Source organism: Gossypium arboreum, chromosome 4, assembly GCF_025698485.1.
Source record: "Gossypium arboreum isolate Shixiya-1 chromosome 4, ASM2569848v2, whole genome shotgun sequence".
In the NCBI taxonomy this organism is placed as follows: Eukaryota; Viridiplantae; Streptophyta; class Magnoliopsida; order Malvales; family Malvaceae; genus Gossypium; species Gossypium arboreum.
The window spans coordinates 8,370,790-8,373,712 of record NC_069073.1 but is presented as its reverse complement, the minus strand read 5'-3'; the positions used below and the strand labels follow the sequence as shown (position 1 = coordinate 8,373,712).

Genomic DNA, 2,923 nt, shown 5'->3' with positions numbered 1-2,923 from the left:
GGTGAAACTGCATTTTTATTATTGTAAAAATATACAATTTAATTTCTCCCCCTAAAAAAATTTCTGGCTCCACCACTAGTTTCATATAATGTTTTCATTTAAAACATGTGAAATAAGTTTTTTGGGCAAAGATGAGTAAACGAATTAGAGTTGTTATTTATTACGACGGTCAATTTTGTGACGCTGAAATTGGGGTCATTTTTGTGTCACCCCAATTTACAGAATTGACTTTCAACAGGAACATAAAATTGAACGAGCTTCGGTCAAGAATTAGAAGGAAAATGTTGACTTCAAGCCGGAGGAAAATTTTGAGCTTGAAATATAGATATCTATCGTCACTGAACCTTGTTAGATATGATATATTTGAGCTCAAAGGTGATATGGATGTGGAGGCAATGCTCAATACGCATTGCACTAATGGAAATGCTATATAGAGTTATATGCCCAGTTTGTCGTTGTTGAGGAAGGTGTTCCAAGTTCGACAACAATTATAGTAAATTTGTTTTGGGAACAGGAACAAAAAAGTACAACCACAAGGTTGTGCGGTGGTTTCGCGGCGTTATTACAAAGCTCTTATAAAAAAATGCCAGAATAATCAATGGGAAGGCATTCCTTGGTTTCAACCCTTGATTTCAACTTTAGCAATAGTAGGGGTTAGGTGGTAACCTGAACTTGGAAACCTCAACATGACATTCTGTGACTTCTTTTGATTTCAACTTCGGAACACCAATGTTCTATATTGAAATCACTTATGCGGGTATGCCATCAAGTTACTCGGGTGGGCAATCTGCAAGTAATATTGGTTTTAACATAGGGTTGATGAGAACGAATAATGTATTCCTTACAACCTGTATCAGTGAAGAGGCATGCAATTGGGGTTGATAACGAAAAGGAAACTGGGAATGAAGAGGGAGCTGAAAATGAAGAGGAACCTGAAACTGATGATGGTCAAATTCAAGAGTCTGGGCCAGATGATTTGGAAATTGCATTATTTTCTAATCCAATCTAGGTATTGTCATCGATATGCAAATGAAACTTGTGTATTATGGAAATCGAATGGTCCAAGGGAAAAGAATTTTCCATCGTCTTTTTTGGACATTCAAGCCACGCATTGAAGTATTCTGATATTGTAAACCATTAATCCAAATTGACGGTATATTTATGTATGGGAGATATGAGCATCACTTATTGTTTGTTGTTGCACAGGATGGTAATCGAAAAATCCTGTCGATAGCTTACAATTGTTGAATAATAAATCATTGATGCTTGAGACTTCTTATTGACTAGCTTGAGAAGACATGTCATGCCACAACCCGATATATACATAATTTTTGATAAAGCACCCATAATACAGGCTGCAGATGGTCGACGTAGAAGCCGATGGCATCGTATGCACCATAGGTAAGTTATACGTCATATCAGGTCAAATTACATGGGCCAATTTCACAAGGATGATAAACGACAATATGTTATTAACATGGGTACGCAGTAATTATTATTTTCTATTTCATTCTTTAACATATACATTATTTGCATTCATGGATATACTATTTATTTTCTTCAACAGGGTATGAGCTTGTCCAACATCGATTCCGTGAAATGTTGGAGAATTTGTGAGCTATAAATAAATACGGTGCTAAATACCTTAATGGGATACCCAAGGGATAATGGACTCAATCATATGATGGAGGTCTACAATACGGACACATGACAACGAAGCTAGTGGAATACATAAATTTTGTATTGAAGGGGACGCGTCATTTGCCGATAACGTCAGTGGTCAAAGAAGCATATTTACGCAACAATTTGCAAATTTCCTTATTTTTGGCCGAATTTAAAAGGAAATGGAAGAGAGATGAATGGCTCAAACTCGAGTCTAAAAAAGTATTAATGCCTTAACCATTGGGATCTTGCCAATTTCTTAGTAAATTTTATCCCCAATTGTTTGTATGTTGTGTTATGCTAAAATTTCAAAATTAAAAAAGAATAAGGGACTTGAACTTTGGTAAGTAAGGGGCAGAGTGACATGTTAACCATTGGGCTGCTACCCATTCTTATTTAATTTCTATTCCAAATAATTATTTATTTTGGTTAGTTTTTATCTTAGGTTGCTAAAAATTAAAAGGAAAAAAATAGGCAAAGTGATGTTTAAACCTAAACTCTTTAAAGATGAAATCTAACACTTAACCATTATGTCTTAGGCCTATTTCTTGTTTATTTTAGTCACTTAATTGTATATATTTATTTCAAGCTCAACTTATATATTCTTTTTAGCTTACACATTTATTTAATTTTTATTAACTTGTTTAACTTGAGTTTTTAACACATTCCTAATTTAATTTATATACAATAATTAATACTTATAGTCAAGTCTCATTATTAATATTTTAATTCATTTAACCCTTTTCTAATTAGGTCCTAGTTCGATTAAAACACACTATTTTCAAATTAAACCTCGTAATCAAGTTTCGTTTTAGATTAATTAATATAATAATACCTGATTATATTATTTTAATACTTTAATTAACTATTTGTGACCCTAATTTCAGTATCCATTTCAAACCCTTAATTTATAAATGCTCAAAGGTAACCTTATAAATCGGTGAATGACCACTTTCAATTTTCACAAACCTGATTTCTGCTAACCCAACTTTTGGGGTGTGACATATAGCCTAAAGCTTTCAGTTCATAAATTGTTGTACTATAGCTTGTTAGATTTGAGCTATTTAGACTTATTTGGTTTGTGTGATTGTTGCTTTTAATTCAATCTTATCAACTTCTTTACTATTTCTTTGATTCTTGGAAAACGCCACAAGTGTTCCATTGTACACTTTAAAAATATTACAACTCGACCTGTTACACTTGCAGAACACCGCACGTTTAGTATTTGTTTTCAATTTTCTCTACTTGATGCATGTACACC

The 2,923-nt window shown here is 33.2% G+C and overlaps 1 long non-coding RNA gene across 1 annotated transcript; it reads left to right on the top strand.

The window, feature by feature from the left end:
• Positions 1-594: 594 nt before the first annotated feature.
• On the top strand, positions 595-2,353 carry LOC128291831 (uncharacterized). The gene is made up of 3 exons (XR_008281765.1): positions 595-1,009; positions 1,355-1,481; positions 1,568-2,353. It is a non-coding gene; the product is annotated as an uncharacterized LOC128291831 (long non-coding RNA).
• The last annotated feature ends 570 nt before the right edge of the window (positions 2,354-2,923 follow it).